We start from the raw sequence: 17,447 nt of genomic DNA on the forward strand, positions 1-17,447 counted from the left end.
TATGCTTTTGATTTGTGACTTGCAGACAGTGAAATGCAATGGGAAGTCAGATGAGTATTTCAGCACAGAATATCCACACTCTAAGCTTTTCTTTCTACATCTATCTACCTATATATATCTGTCTATATCTATCTGTATACACACATACAGCTGACCCACTTGAGTTACTGTTCTAGAACAGTAATTGTGGAAGATACACATGGAAGACATATGTCAATGATTGAATGTCAGAGGGAGGCAGTAGACTTTATTCTTGCTGAAGGTGACCACTTGTTTATCAGAAACATTCATTGCCATCTGTCAGCCATCCAGGTCATACCATATCCAAATACAGACAGCTATGCCTTCTGTGAAATTTTGTATAGAGCCACAAGTGTCCTAGCTTCGAAAGTATGATGGAAGTAAATTCACTTTGTCTGGGAAATTGATTGTCATATAACACATGGTGAACTGCAGCTGCAATCAAGCACAGAATACTGGAAGAACTCAGCGGGTCAAGTGGCATCTGTGGAGGCAAAAGGTATTTCAGGTCGAGACCCTGCATCAGTCCAGTGTTTTGCTTATTCCAGAAATTTGAGCACCTGCCATCTCTTTTGTCTTCAACTTTAGCTGAATATCCTCTGTAATGACACAGGCAAAAAGGACAGAATGGATAGACCTGATATTAACATTTTTTTACTGAGAGAGTTCAGTCTGATCTTACTCATATTGGTGCACACAGTTCCACCCAAGAAGCAAGATCGCCTGTCAATAAATGTATGCTGGTGGATTAATTTATTTATTAAATACTCTTGCAATGTTGTAGACCATCAACTTACTTGAATGACCCATTGTGCCAATGTGTCCTTGTCGGTAAATGTTAGCAGAGATCAGACTTTTAACATCTGAGCTTCTTGGCTGATTAGAGCTGCAGAGAAATGCTGCTATATCCAGAGAAAATTAATCCATGTGTCCAGTTAAATGTACTATTGTAAATATCAGCCCTCATCTACATGGAAATTGTTTCAAATAATCAGCCTTTCCGTGAGAGTTAGTATAGCTATTGACAGAAAGAAACTGAAATCACCCTTTTAATCCTTTATAGTCATATTTCAGATTTCTTCAGAGATTGGGTAACCTGATATGACTTTGTTTGGGGAACTGATGTTACGAGATTTAAAGAAGTACTCAGTAAATTTGAATTGCTATTTTGAATTGATTTATCGTATTAGTATCAGTATGATATGTTTTTTTCACTATCCACCATAAACCACACACTATTTATGAAAACGACAACCACATGAAAATCACAAATCTATGGAAATTGTAAGTCTGAAGTAAAACAATAAATATTGAAGAGAAGACCTCAGGAGATCTAGTCGTAATGTTAACATTTAAGATTCTTTCAGGGAAAGTCCTCAACTTGAAATGTTAAGTGTTTCAGCTTTTGTTCATGCCATCTAACTTATTGAGTATTTCCAGAACATCTCTTTTTAATAGTGATTCATTGTTCAGTAATCAATTATCAATGATAATTTTAAAGTTGACTTTCAAATTGGACTTGTTGAATTTTTTATTGAATAATCCTCCCAATACGAAACACGTGCATCTCTTTAAGGTGCATTCCCTTTGCATGTTCCATCAGTAAATGTTAATGCATCAAGAAGACTCACTCCATTTAATGCTTTTGATAGCTCTTGCACACTTGCAAGGAATTGCAAGTTTATGTTCACAAGACTTAAATTTGCAATTATCATTAACTATCAAATAGGAAAGTTGCAGAAATATTAACATAATTTTCTTTTTCTGATCAAACCTTGCTCTGATATGCTCAAACTGTATGCAAGTATGATACAGAAACCACTGCTTCTCTGGCAGAAAGTTGTTTATAATCCAACCAATTTTGGGTCATTGGACCCCAGCATAAAGCAATCGCCATTATTTATGTTACTTGCTATCAGTAAACTTCTTTGGTGTCAGAGATTTGGTTTGCAATCCTGACAGTGATCCAGTACCATACTCCAAAAGATGCTGAATTCATGCCACACAAACTAGCATTAGAACTTTACCATGTATTGCCAAGGCTATCCTGATTCTGGTAATTTTCTCCGTAAGGTATCTTGCACAGAACAAAATTCATTCTCAGGCCCTCAGCTGTTTTCCAGAGCTGCATGTCACCGATAAGGGCACGCAGATGCCTTTATGAGCACTGATATGTCTTTGCTCATTGAGCATTCAAACAGCAGTGCTGATCCTGATCTAACTGAAGCCTATCAGGAACTATCTACGTCGGAAATCTATGTCTGGAGCTTCCTTTTGGTACCAAGTTGTACGTGCAGAAGAAATTTTTGGAAATGAGTCTGTCTTCTATTTGAAGACTGCAGTAGTTTCTTGTTAGACATGGTCCACCACAGCCAAAAATAATTGTCATGATGTCGGAATGTGGAGAAGGATTCTATAGGATCCCAACAATGTAAATAATGATTTGTCTATGGGTAATCATCCCTATTTTTCTCATTAATTAATATCTAATCCTTATAAAAGGATAACTGTAGACTCTATAAAACAATCTTTCTTTTTATTGCATTGCAGATGTTAAGAATGGTTCTAGAATGAGACTATTGACCCGTGTGTAACTTGAGTTGGATCTGCAACCAAACACGAATAGAGAGAATTTCAGGTAAGCTCAGGTTCTTAGCAGCATGTGGACAAATTATATTTTCGTTGTGAACTCTTTAAATATAGTTTGATGTTTTCACTTGAGCTTAACAGTATAGTTCAATGGGTGAGATGACTTCTGCATGTTCTGATTTATTTCCCGCTTTTTAGTTCTACAGAATTATAGAAAGACCAGTATTCTGCATTTTTCTGCAAATTTACAGCATTTAGACTGACTTTTCAGCCAGTCCTGCAGGTTTTATGTTTTTGCACCCTCCTAATTTACTTCAGCCCAGTTTGCAACATGCCCTTCTGATCTTTTCTCTCGTCACGTATGTATCCAGCAGTACTCATACGTGCATTTAACCTGTTGACCTCAGTTACTGGGGCCACAACAGGACTTCATAACCTTGGAGGTCTTTCTGACTCCTGATCATACCATCAGCTTTGGTGAGGTAAAGCAGTATAATTACATGCACCAGTGAAATGATTCATTATTTTGGTTAATAGGCAGAAGAAGGAAATCTCAGCCATCGCAGAAGGAAGCCACTTGTGCACTTTTAGCTGCTATCAAAGTCCATTTATCTTTGACATCTAGTTCTGTTTAACCAATATGACAAAAATAGTCTCCTCCTTATTGGATATTCCTTCTCATGTTAGAATGAAATCCTTTCTTCCCTGCAGGCTGTTTTCCATCCAGGAATATGGATCACATTATCAGGGATCCATGTTGTAGCATTGCCTCCTTTCAACTCCAGTTTCTTGCTTGGTTTAGAGATTAAATAATAAGTGACAGTCTAAATCTTTGGCCACAGCTGCCCAGATGTGTGCACTTTACTTTTCCTCTTCCATTGGAGATTTGGGAGAGGTATAAAAAATTATGAGGGGTATAGATCGGCTAAATGCAAACAGGCTTTTTCCACTGAGGTTGGGTGAGACTAGAATTAGAGGCCATGGGTTAAGGGTGAAAGGTGAAATATCTGAGGGGAACATGAGAGGGAACTTCTTCACTGAGAGGGTGATGAGAGTGTGGAACAAGCTGGTGGTGGAGATGCTGGATGTGGATTTGATTTCATTATTGGAGACTTGGATAGGTGCATGGATGGGCAGGTATGCAGGGTTATGGTCCGAGTGCAGGCGGGTCAGTGACACAATTAGATGGGCCAAAGGAGCTGTTTCCATGCAGTAGTGTTCTCTGACTTTTTGACTCTAAATTCCCTTGTTATTTACATTCAACTTGGCAGGAGGACTTTTGTTATGCAGAAAAAAATGTTGTGAACCTATCACAAATAAACAGGAAATTCTTAATACTGAGGCTGCTCCCACAGCACCCACTGCAACTTCTATTGATACTCCTGAAGGGTCAGAATATTTTGAAATAATCTTTGTGCCCCATTCCTGATACTTTGGCACAGTAATGTAATCATCATATTCATGAACTCGCCTTTCATGGTCGTATATCCCAGAGGCATGAGTTCAGATTTCATCATGGCAGCTATGGAATTTAAATTAAATTAATTAAATAATATAGAATTTTAAAAGATAACCTGAGATTGATAACAGTGACTGTGAAAATATTGTCAAAATTTGAGTTTATTGTCATGTACAAAAGCGCAGGTTCAATGAAAGACTTGCAGCATCGTTACAGGCACATAGAATCAGATTCACAACAGTCACAAGAAAAATGTAAATCAAACATAAATGTATTCACAATTTTTACAAGAATGAACACTCTTAGAATATATAAAAAAATAAATTCCATTGTAATGCAACGTGGTTAAAGTGGTCATACTGTGCCTCTCCTGAGGTAATGGTTAGGGTTGTGCTTGTTGATTCAAGAGGCAAGCGGCTGAAGGGAAACTATTGTTTTGAACTTGTGGTGTGAGACTTCAGGTTTCTGTACCTCCTGCCTGATGTTAGCTGTGAAAATATAGTACGGCTCAGATGGTGGGAATCTTTGATGATTCATATTGCCTTTTCGAGCCAGTGCCTCATATAGACACTATAAATGGTGCAGACGGATGAGTTTGTGATGTACTAGACTGAGTCCTCCATTCTCTGCATTCAAATTGCCACACTAGATCGTGATGCAACCAGTCAGGATGCTTTTAACAGTACATCTGTAGAAGTTTTCAGAGTGTTCGGTGACATAACAAAGCTTAGCAAATTTCTATGTAAGGACACTGGTGTGCCTTGTAATTGCATATATATGTTGGGCCAATGGCAGGTTATCTGATATGCTAATACTCAATAATTTAAAGCTGCTGACCCCCTCCATTGCTGATCCACTAATATAGGTTGGTGTACGTTCAGACTCGTATGCCTTCATGAAGCCAACAGTCAATTCTTTAGTTTTACTAATGCTATCAGCTTAAAGCAACCTAGCTTTCTATCTCTCTCCTGTACACTAACTGATCACTGCCCATGGTGTCTCCGGTGAATTTGGCGATGACGTCGGAACTGTGCTTGGCCAATGTCAATCCTTTTTTCACAAAGGATCACTGCTTTTTTTTTTACCTGGCCCGGTCTGTGTGTGACTCCTAATTTGTAGCTATGTGATTAGATAGATAGATACTTTATTGATCCCAAAGGAAATGACAGTGTCACAGGAGCATTACAAGTGCACAGATATACATATATTAGAAGGGAAGTAAGAAAGGATTAAAAAGTTACCTTAAAAATAAGATGTACAAGGTTTGCAAGTCAAAGATTATAAGATTTACAAGATTTACAAGTTCACACTGATAGATGGTAGTGCAACAATTACCATAATATTATATAGTAATGGGTGGACATTCACACCGTCCAGATAAGAAGTGATGGCAGTACTGCACAGTATTGCATAGGATGTCTGTGATAGCAAGGTGTAGTAAACAGAGCTAAACAGAGCTCTGGTGACAATAGTTAATAACATTCTAATAGGAGGGGTCATCACTTCCCCCCTCCTATAGATTGACATATTGTAGAGCCTTATGATCGAGGGTAAGAATGACTACATGTGGCGCTCTTTGGAGCTGCACAGTTGTCTTAGTCTGTTACTGAAAGTGCTCCTCTGTTCAGCCAAGGTTGCATGCGGAGGGTGAGAAACACTGTTCAGAATTCACAGGATTTTCTGAAGGGTCCTTTGTCCTACCACAGCTCCAGTGTGTCCAGTTTGACTCCTATAACAGAGCCAATCTTTTTTTTTATCGGTTTATTGACCCTGTTGGCATCACCCGTGTTGAAGCCATTGCCCAAGCACATCACCGTGTAGAAGATTGTTCTGGCAACAACAGACTGGTAGAACATTGAAGGGGAGGCCTGCATACTCCAAAGGACTCAGTAGAGACGACTCTGGCCCTTCTTATACACAGCATCTGTGTCAGTGCCCCACTCAAGTCTGTCATCCAGGTCCTCACCACATCCTCACCATCAATAGTAACAGGGAGCAGTACTGGCTTGGTCTTCCTAAATTACATCACCATCTCCTTTGACTTTCTGATGTTGACCTGCAAATGACTTAGCTTGCACCTTTTGACAAAGTCCTCCTCCCGTCCTTCCTTTGTACACCAAACTATTGCTGAGTGATCAGAGAATTTCTGCTGATGGCATGTCTCAGTGTTGTATCTAAAGTCTGAGGTATACAGGGTGAACAGAAAGGGAGCCATTACAGTTCCCTGTGGGGCCCCAGTGCTGCTTATAGGTATGTCTGACACACAACTCTAAAGCTGCACAAACTGTGGTCTGCCAGTCAGGAAGTCCTTTATCCAGGATATAATGGACGTGCCAACCTGCACTGAACAGAGTTTTCCCCCAGCAATGAATGTTGTATGGCATTGAAGGCAGTAGATAAATCAAAAAACATGATCCTCACAGTGCTGTGCTGCTCATCCAAATGGGAGTAGGCTCTCTTCAGCAGATAGATGACAGTATTATCAACTCCAGTGTACTCCTGGTAGGCTATCTGCAGGGAGCTCTAAAATGGCTGAGCTCACTATCCAAATGAAGAAGAATTAAGTAGCGGTTTCGGCAGTGATGCCAGCGTTCCACAAATAAACAATCAAATGTCAAAAATAGTGCCAGTTGCTGCATTTCACAACAGCTATCATATCAGCACTAAAGATTATGCCTGCATGATAGATATAGTACTCCTTGCAGGCCTTACGTAATGGCTGAAAGAAATGCAAAGTATTTTAATGGTTGGTGAATTGTAATATTCCTTCTACTTTTTGATTCAACTACCAGAAAGTTGCAAAAATCATTAACCTAAAAATTAATCTACACTGTTTACCAGCATTAGCAGCCTTACCAGTGTTGTCCAGTGAAGTTCTAAAGAGTGCTGATACTGCTCTCTCATGTAACAGTACCCCAGTTCAAGAATAACAGGTTTATTATTTGAATTCCTCACATCAGATATCTGTTTCCTCCAGTCTCGAGCAGAGGAATTTTTTTCAAAAGATTTCAGCTTTGATCAGGTTTATCCTAAATCCCATGGAAAGCAAACATTTGCTTCAATCAACACTAATTCACTTAATCAAGAGTTGATCAAAGAAAGCATTCACTTTAAGAAATGCCATTCTTTCAAAGCAATGGTCAATGAATAAGCATGATCATCATCGTGAATTCTCTGTCCTTCATAGAAGGGAAAAAATGGTAAATAAGCTTGAATTTGGGACAAATGGAAAATGTTTTGGCCTTCTTAGAATTCTAAATACAATATTAGGGATCATTTACCTTCTTTAAGTTCTTATCAACTCAAGTTGCTAGTAAATTGGGACGCTGAGATTCTTGTAATGTTTTACTTACTGGTTTTGGACCTTAAATAAATATAATAATATTCAGTGAAACGTACAGCAAGATAAATACCATCTTACCTACCCTTGAAAGACTTTATAAGGGAAAATCTTGCACAGCTGAAACACTGCTGACTGAATAATGGGAAATTATGTGGTCCATTGGGTTTCTCTGTTTGGCTCAGATTAGTGTTTATGTTGAGTCGATTGTATATAATGTGAGATTCACCAGTGCTTGTGCAGCCACATACATGGTGCTAGTTACTCCCTGTAGAGTAACCTCTATGTTTTTATGCTCTCTAGTACAAGGGGTTACTTGATAAACGAGGGAATGTTTTCCACTCTTCATTCTATGATGCTTCTAAGCGTTATGATACAGCCTCTATGATCTGCCAAGCCAGGCGGAACTTCATCCTGATTAAAATGATATTGTGTGCCTGCCAGTGCCTCACTATATCTTCCATTGTTTAGACATTAAACATGAGATTACTGCTTCCAACAACTGCTATATTTACCACATTAGGTCTATTTATGCATCAATTTACTTAAAATCCTTATATACAGCAGAACTCGGTTTAGTCAGAGAAAATGTCTAATTTGCAGTTAAGTCTATCAACACATTCACAATGTACTGGATAAATAAGAGTGGAAGCTAAGGGCAGCAAAATTGTATTAAGTATTGAAGTCAAGGAGCAAAACCTGAATATAGATTAGGCAAGCACTATGAGCATGACATTTACTCCAGTGAGCCTGTATTTCCACAGTAAGTGATTGGATATGAGCTGTTTAAATACTGATTAGGATGACGGTGGTCTGATGCCAGTGGGCATCAAGTTTGACAAGTTGGCAGATAAAGAACATTTGTTGCCAGTGGGTATCAAGTACAGAGTTGGCAGAATGTTTGTTTGATGATAGTGGACATTAAGCTTCAGTTGATTTTGCAGGAAATGGCAAAAACAACGTTCTTGAAAATATATAGTCATTAAGAGAGCAAAATAATAAATTACTGCAATTCAGCATCTGCTCGAGATAAGCAGGTTGATAATCATTTAAAGAATTATCTGAAACTGCAGGAAATCATGTTCCGAGTAATTCCAGTAAACAGAAGTTAAGAGGACAGATCAGAACAATAGTATGGAAAGCATGAAAGCAATAATATTCTAATAAAAGCAAACAATGAATGTTTTTTCAACATAATTATGTGAGAAGAGAACTAGGGCATCTGCAAAGTTAGACTTAATTAGTGCACTAGAAACACTGATGCTCCCACTTGTCAGTTGATATCCCAGGAGTCTCATTCATTATTCTCTTCTTCCTCTTCCAGCACTTTCTCTTCAGTGCCCCACTGATCCTTGCTCTCACCTTTTACAGGCTTCGTCTGCTTCTGTACCATTTTGTATGTCCTGTTTCCTCTCAGTGCTCCAAAATTTCTCCTGTCTTAGTTCTCAGCCAGCATCTTGTACGTAAGTTCAAGGAACTTTAGTTCACTTCATACACTTCACTTCACAGATGTACTGAAGATGACCTGTTAGATACCAAGTAGGATTTTTACCACACAAGTACCAGACAATGACCATGTCCACCAAGAAGATATTTGCCTTCCTTTGAAATGCTACAGAATTACTGTTGTCACATCTCTCGCCATCAAGTTCCAAGTGTTTATGGCTAATGTGTATGACTGCATTAATACTGCAGCCTTCCACATCTACCCTGCAAAAAAATCCCCACTTCCCTACCCATCTATCTTCCCCCTCACCTGGTTTCACCTATCACCTGCTAGCTTTTATTTCATCCCCTGCCCCCAACTAATTATTCCGACTTCTTCCCCCTTCCTTTCAAGTCCTGATAAAGGGTCTAGGCACAAAATATTAGTTCCTTATTACTTTCCATAGATGCTGCCTGATCTGCCGAGTTCCTTCAGCATTTTGTGTGGATTTCCAACATCTGCAGAATACCTTGCGTTACTGTAGCCATAGAAGCAAATCATAAACATGAGAAAGTTTGCAGATGCTGAAATCTGGAACAATGCATACAAAATGCTGGAGGAATTCAGCAAGTAAGGCAGCATCCATAGAAATGAATAAATATTGGACATTTTGGGCCAACACCCTTCTTTGAGACTGAAAAGGAAAGGGGAAGTGCCAGAATAAAAAGGTGGGGGAGGGAAAGGAAAATCGCTAGAAGGTGATAGGTGAAGTCAGCTGAGTAGGAAAGGTAAAGGGATGGAGAGGAAGGAATCTGATAGGAGAGTGGACTGCAGGGGCAAAGGAAGGAGAAGAGGCATCGGGGGTGGGGGGGGGAAATGGGTAATAGGCAGGTGAGAAGAGGTAAGAGGCCAGAGTGGGGAATACACGAGCAGGGAAGCGGGGCAGATTATTTTTTACCGAAAGGAAACATCGATATTCATGCCATCAGGTTGGATATAAGATATTGTCCCTCCACCCTGAACGTGACCTCATCGTGGCACAAGAGGAGGCCGTGGACTGACACGTTGGAACAGGAATGAGAATCGGATTTAAATTGTTTGGCCACCAGGAAGTTCCGAATTTGGCGGATGGACAGAGGCGCTCAACCAAGTGATCCCCCTAATTATGACGGGTCTTACCAATGCCAATTACTCCTTTCAGTAAAAAAAATCCCTACTCCTCCCTTCTTCTATTCCCCACTCTGGCCTCTTACCTCTTTTCAGCTCCCTATCACTTCCCCCTAGGTCCTCTTATCCTTATCTTTCTCCAAAAGTCCACTCTTCTCAGTTAAATTCTTTCCTGTCCCCCTGGCTTTACCTATCACCATCTAGCTATCTCCTTCCTCTCCCCTACATTTTTATTCTAACATCTTCCCTGTTCCTTTCCAGTTCTGAAGCAGGGTCTTGACCCAAAATGTTGACTGCTTACTCATTTCTGCAGATGTTGCCTGACCTGCTGAGTTACTCCAGCATTTTGTATGTGTTGCAATAGAAGCAAGTTCAGTCTGTTTTTTTCACAAAGCAAGATTCATTTATTGACTCCTCAAAGCTCTTCCAGTATCTGCAGGATACTAGCCATGAGTTTGATGGGGTTCAATGAGTGTAGTTGCAACAATTCAGCAAAACAGTTTGGTTGCTTGCCAGTCACCCCTTGAAGTCAAATATTCACTGCCATCGTTTCAAAGGCAGTATGTATCATCTGCAAGTTTTGTTTCAGTGACAAACCAAGGCTTTTTCTATAGCACTTCCCATTAGGCCATTCAGCACATTGAGTCTGCTCTTCCATTCCATAATGGCTGATTTATTATCACTCTGAACCCCATTCTCCTGCATCTTCCCACAACCTTTGATGCCCAAACTGATCAACAACCTATCTCCTATTTGCTTTAAATATACCCAATGACGGCCTCCACAGCCATCTGTGGTGAAGAATTCCACAGATTCAACACCCCCCCCCCCCCAGCTAACGAAATTTCTCCTTATCTCTGTTCTAGATGGATATGCTTGTATTTTCTGGCTGTTCCCTCTGGTCCTAGACTCAACCTCGTTTGGAAACATCCTCTCCATGTCCACTCTATCTAGGCCTTTCAATATTTGATAGGGTTCAATGGCATCTTCCCCTCATTGTTCTGAACTCCAGTGAGTACAGTCCAGAGCCATCAAGGTCTCCAAATGCCTGAACCCTTTCATTCCTGGATCATTCTTGTGAATCTCCTCTGGACCCTCTCCAATGCCAGTACGTTTTCTCTTACATAAGGGGCCCAGAAATGCTCCCAATACTCCAAGTGAGCTCTGACCAATGCCTTGCTTTTATATTCTAGTCCTCTTGAAATTAATACTGTTTGAATCTTCTTTTGTAGCATATAGAAAGAAGATCCAGGGCACTGAGTGCCTGGAATAATCCAATTCCCTTTGTGTCATACATCACACTTCTTTAGAATATGTTATTAATTCCACATGGTCATACTTGTAGTTCTAAAACCCTACCTAGAGAATTTATCTGTGGACGGTATTTACTGAGCAAGTTATGGTAACATCTCTAAATTAATTTCCCAAGGACAATTGGGATAAAGAAAATATTGTGACATCAACAACATCCACATTCCATGAGTGAATCATATGTAACCTACAGTACTGTGCAAAACTCTTAGGTGTAAATATGTAGCTAGGGTGCCTACTTGTGAATGGGGAGCGGAGTTTGTAAAGATGGCAAATCTGGCGGGGGCAAAGGATGTTAGGGAATGGAGAGGGTGGAGAGCTGTGGGAGAGGTGGCAGAGAAAGAGTGCCAGTGGTGGGAGGGTGGTGTGGGTGCAGACAAGCCCAATTCTGAGACAAGGTCATTTGATTCCAAACAATTGTTTTTTTGATCATTACAGAATGTCTCCCTGGTGCTTCCTCCCCTCTCCCTTCCCCTTTTCCCAACCCTGATTCCCCTCTCCCTGCCCCCTTCCCACTCTCAGTCCACAATAGAGTTCCATATCAGAATCCAGTTTAACATCACTCACATATGTATGTCGTAGAATTTGTTTCTTTTTGTGGCAGTGCAACAGTACAGTGCAATACAAAAAATTACCACAGTACTGTGCAAAAGTCTTAGGCACCTCAGCTCCTTCAGGTTACATTATCTATTACAATGTTATTGGCAATGGGATAAACAATGTTTCACTTGGCCAAACCTTACCTTTCAATACTACCATTGAAATTTTTGTTAGGATCCATCCCAAATCAAGACATGTTATCTTATATTCTTGGCACCACTTTCTGTCCTGCACCCAGTCTTGAATAAAACTCTTGATCTTTTCTCACACCTGCAGACCAACGCTATCAAACTCCCAAATCCTTTCTCTAGTCCACTGATAAACATTATTCCCCTCCCATTTCTCTCTACATGGTTGTAATGCATTTCGGTGAAAGAACAGCTCTAAGACTGGTTTACCCCTTTAAACTTTGCCACCCCAATACCAGTAAGATCTATGTACAATCTTTCCAAACACTAAACCTCAGATTCCCTGTTATCCGAAACTTGCAGGGGTAAAGAAAAATGTAAAGCCCTTTAAGGTGCTTCCCCCAATATCAATAAACACTCAAAAAATGCTGGAAGAACTCAACAAGTCAGGCAATATCTATGAAAGGAAGAGCTGACATTTCAGGCTGAGATCCTTCATCTGCACTGGAAAAGAAGGGCACAGGAGCCAAAATAAATAGGTGGGGAGTGGGTGAGGTGTTCAAGCAGGTAGGTGAGTGCTGAGTCCAGGTGTGGAGGAAAGTGGGCGGATGGTGTAAAAGAGATGAAAAGAAATGGTATGAGAAGATGGGAAGTGATGGTTGGAAGAGGTAAAGGGCTGAAGAAGAGGGAATCTGATGGCAGAGAGCTGTGGACCAAGGAAGAAAGTGAAGAAGGTAGGGAACCAGAGGAAGAAGATGGGCAAATCATGAGGGCAGAGGAGGAGAAGAGAAGGTGTGAGAGACCACCAGAATGAGGGAAAACAAAGGGGACTAGTTGCCAGAAGTTAGAGAGATCAACATTCTTGTCATCGGGTTGAAGACAACCCAGATGGAATATGAGGTTTTGCTTCTCGAACCTGCAACTGTCGTCATTTTGGCAGCAGAGGACCCATGGACAGGCATGTCAGTGTGAGAATGAAAAGTGGAATTGAAGTGGGTGGTCACTGGAAGATCCTGGTCCTACAGAATCCTTCTGTGCTCTATATTTCAAAACCCTCCTAAATGCTTCAGCCTTTGCATGCTTTCCGGCCAATGCTGCCAGAGACTAGTTTACCCGTCCAATAATTCCAGATCCCTGAGATTCATCCCAATGGCAACATCTTCCAAATCTACTGATAAACCGGATGTTTTCTTGACTTCTATTGAATCTAAACGTTCATCCATAAAATCAATGAAAGCATTTCCACATGCCTGTTACTGAATCCTTTCACCAGAGTAGCACAAGGATTAAGTAACACTCATTCAGAGAGTCTGGCTAGCAGCTGGCTTCTCTATCCATGCCTGGTCTCGGTCACAGCTGTTGCCGTTATGGGGCGTCACAGTAGCACAGTGGTTAGCACAATGCTATTACTGCTTGGGGCATCGGAGTTTGGAGTCCAGTGTGGAATCTCTGTACCCATAGAACGTGTGGGTCTTCCCCGAGTGCTCCTGTTTCCATCCGCAATTTCAAAGATATACCAGGTAGGTTAATTGATCATTGTAAATTGTCCTGTGATTAGATTAGGGTCAATCAGCATTGTGGGGTTGCTTGGGAGGCAGGGCTGAAGGAGCCTACTGTGTGCTGTATCACTAAATAAAGTAAAATAATTCTAATCACGTTTCACCCACTGGCTTCATTTGCATCTTGAATTTAGAAAAGGATCAGAAATAAAAATGAGAAAAATACTCATTAAGTTAAGTTAATATTAAACAGTGGCACAGCTTTACTGTTTCCAAAGCAATGCAGAATTGGATTCTGTTTGAAAAGATCTAGAAATGGAATTTATTCTGTGCATTCACAAAGAATCTCCCATGTACTTTATAAGAATGCACTGGTATGTTCCTTGATAGAATGCTGTTTCTTCTGTTTCCTATAATACCAATCTGGCTCTGAACAACACAAAAGAAATAATCTAATAATACTTTTTTTTTCAAAATACACGTTTGCTGACAGCCACACTTCGTGTTCTGCTGTAGATTTTACCATCATATTTCAAAAGAGAGTATGAAGAAACCAGAACGTGCTTTGAAATACAGAGGAAATCCTGCATACAAAAGATCAGAGTCAGCTCACAGACTTTTCCAAGTGACTTCAGTTGCTGGATATTCATTCTAAAAGAAGAAAATCCAAGTTAATGATCTGCACTCCAGAGAATAATTCGCCCCCAAGTGGTCTCACTGAATTTGACCAAAGCAAAGTTTTGGCTTGGTGAAATTTCAGGGTCTTTGCATCAATTGGAATGGGAAAATAATGGGCTGATTCGTGCTGGCTGTGACTAGCAGTTCTGTTGGAACAGCTGACATTCAGCTATTGAAATTCAATCAAGTCCTGAATTTATGGATATGTGCTGACAGATTAAAAGGCAATTTTTTTGTTAAATATTTTGCTTTTTTATTTATTTCGAAGTGAATTTGTTATAGTCTCCCTATTTTTTTTTTCATTTCTACTTGGTGTTTCTTTTTATTTTTAATGATAATAGATTTCTTTTGTCTTAGAATGCCAACTCAATGAGAGACTGAGTGAGAGTTTCATTTGAAAACAAAGCCCCATTTCCAAATATGGCAGAGATACTGCACGAGATAACCTGCAGTGCAGATGCTACTTACCTGCCCCATCTGATGATTCAGAAGGCCAACAAGGTTGGTCCAAGACCAGTGGGCTAGGACATGGAGGGATCCCAGATGGTCATTTGGTTGGTGGGCTCAGTGAACCGCAAACAAGTCAAATAAGTTCTGTAACAGTCTAGCATTTCTAAAACAATCCTTCACTTGATTTTACTGCTTCATGAAATGCTGGAAACACCTAGCCTGAATTTTTTTTAAAAACTGCAGATGCAGGTGCTGTGAGATCACATTGTAACACTGGTGTGGAGAATTTCACCCCCATTTTGTCTCCTTGCATTTGCCCTTCATATGAGATGTCACATTCCCAATTTCACAGTTTCTCTCAAATTGCTAAGCTATAGTGATAGACAACTTTTATTCTAAGTAACAGCCTTGTAGCTAGATGTAGCCACAAGTAGAAGCATGAACCTGCCCACAATCAAACAAGAAGAATACAAATCTGTGTGCTCCATTTGTCATTTTCGTAGTTGCGTAAACACTTCAGTTAAAAGAGAAATGAATCATAGTTTGAGGTTGTAGCCATGAAAAGATAGTTAAAATGCAATAAAATCACAATAATTCTGCAGAACAAAGGCATTTTCCATGGGCTTACAGCTACTCAAGACTACATCATGAAACATTCCCTATTTTAATTCATGGCCCACAAAAACTTAGTTATTAACACCTATTTAGAGACACCAGATCATGCCTCACAAATCTCCTGAATTTATTTTAAGGATTAGTTAAGTTTTTTTGGGAGATCATTGCAGTAGATCAAATCAGGATGAACTTCCAGGAAACTTGATTCAATTCCATTTACAAGACCTGAAAAAAATTGAGACTGCAAGCCTTAATGAGATTTTGGATAATTGTTCTGAAAATGAACTCAGTTGTGAAAGTAAACAGGTGATAAACTGTAAATTCAAAGTTCAAAGCAAATTTATTATCAAAGTACATATATGTCATCATTTACAACCCTGAGATTCATTTTCTTGCAGGCATATTCAATAAAGCCATACTAAAATAATAACTATAATAGAATCAGTGAAAGGCCAGACCAACTTGGGTGCTCGACCAATACAACAACCTCCGCCAATGCGAAAAGAAAGAAGTAACAAATAAATAAGCACTAAATATTGAGAACATGAGATGAAGAGTCCTTGAATTTGAGTCTATTGGTTGTGGGAACATTTCACTTATGGGTACATGAGGCTGAGTGAGGTTATCCCATTTGGTTTCAAGAGCCTGATTGTTGAGGGGTTCCTGAAGTTGGTGGTGTGAGTTCTGAGGCTCCTGTACCTCCTTCCTGATGACAACGGTGAGTAGAGACATGATTCGGGTGGTGGGATCCCTGATGATGGATGCTGCATTCCTGCAATGATGCTTCATGTCGATATGTTCAGTGATGAGGAGGACTTTAACCATGATGGACTGTATCCACTATGTTTTGTAGGATTTTCCACTCAAGGGCTTTGGTGTTTCCATACCAGGCTTCAACGCAGCCAGTCAATTTCCTCTATTATATTAACAAAATAGTGCAAAAAGAAAGGAAAAATAATAGTGAAATAGTGTTCAATGTGTCATTGCCCAAACAGAAATCTGATGGCAGAGGGAAGAAGTTGTTTCTGAAGAGCTGAGTGTGTGTCTTCAGACTTCTGTACCTCCTCCTTGATTGTAGCAATGAGAAGGGAGCATTTCCTGGGTGATGGGGGTCCTTAACGATGGATGACAACATCTTGAGGAATGCCTTTTGAAGGAATCCTTGATACTTGGGCAGCTAGTGCCCATGATGAAGCTAGTTTTTACAACTGCTGATCCTGTGCAGTGAGACAGTGATGTAACCAGTTAGAATGCTCTCCATGGTATTGATGTCAATTGAATTGAATTGACTTTATTACTTACATCCTTCGTATACATGAGGAGCAAAAATTATGTTATGTCTCTGTTCAAATGTGCAATTATAGTAATTTGTAATGAATATTATGTACAACAGGAGAGTCAATATAACATAGAAATACAGTTGTGTCAGAATGAATTATTCAGTCTGATGGCCTGGTGGAAGAAGCTGTCCCGGAGACTGTTGGTACTCGCTTTTATGCTGCGGTACCATTTTCTGGATGGTAGCAGCTGGAACAGTTTGTGGTTGGGGTGGCTCGGGTCTCCAATGATCCTTTGGGCCCCTTTTACACACCAGACTTTTGTAAAATGTCCTGAATACTGGGAAGTCCACATCTACAGATGTGCTGGGCTGTCTGCACCACTCTCTGCAGAGTCCTGCACTTGAGGGAAGTACAGTTCCCATACTAGGCAGTGATACAGCCAGTCAGGATGCTCTCAATCATGCCCCTATAGAAAGTTCTTAGAATCTTGGGGGCCATACCAAACTTCTTCAACCGTCTGAGGTGAAAGAGGCGCTGTTGTGCCTTTTTCACCACACAGCCGATATGTATAGACCATGTGAGATCCTTGATGATGTTTATGTCGAGGAACTTAAAGCTGTTTACCCTCTCAACCTAGATCCATTGATGTCAATAGGAGTTGGCCTGTCCCCATTCCTCCTGTAGTCCACAACCAGCTCCTTTGTTTTTGCGACATTGAGGGAGAGGTTGTTTACTTGACACCACTGTGTCAAGGTGATGACTTCCTCTTTTTAGGCTGCCTCATTATTATCTGAGATTAGGCCAATCAGTGTAGTGTCATCAACACTTAGTTAGAGTCTTTGATCAAACTCCTAATGAAATACAGCCACTGTTGTGACTTCTTT

General features: G+C 40.2%; 1 protein-coding gene across 1 annotated transcript in view; it reads left to right on the forward strand.

Moving 5' to 3' along the window:
* The window catches only part of LOC134349198 (teneurin-2-like), a 3,136,038-nt gene that overhangs the window by 2,040,586 nt on the left and 1,078,005 nt on the right, over nt 1–17,447 (forward strand). The window contains exon 10 of the mRNA XM_063053178.1: nt 2,572–2,659. The gene's annotated coding sequence lies outside the window, so the exon portion shown is untranslated. The remainder of the gene's footprint in view (nt 1–2,571; nt 2,660–17,447) is intronic.

The sequence above is a fragment of the Mobula hypostoma genome, chromosome 7 (genome assembly GCF_963921235.1).
Source record: "Mobula hypostoma chromosome 7, sMobHyp1.1, whole genome shotgun sequence".
NCBI lineage: Eukaryota > Metazoa > Chordata > Chondrichthyes > Myliobatiformes > Myliobatidae > Mobula > Mobula hypostoma.